We start from the raw sequence: 206 nt of genomic DNA on the forward strand, positions 1-206 counted from the left end.
AATATATGGGTGTAGGTGGCTCTTCATCTATTTATTTATCACTTTTTCTGATCAGATTGTGATTGAAAATGATTCATTTGATAGTATTCCTGTATCCCTGAGAGACCTGTGTCAACCATGTACACTGTTTATCCATGTGCCACATCAGGTGGTCTCCCTCTGTTCACAGATTGTGTTGCAGGAGCCACTGATCAAATGATTTTGAG

This window comes from Morone saxatilis, unplaced genomic scaffold, assembly GCF_004916995.1.
Source record: "Morone saxatilis isolate NCDOM2014 unplaced genomic scaffold, NCSU_SB_2.0 Contig14, whole genome shotgun sequence".
Taxonomy (NCBI): domain Eukaryota; kingdom Metazoa; phylum Chordata; class Actinopteri; family Moronidae; genus Morone; species Morone saxatilis.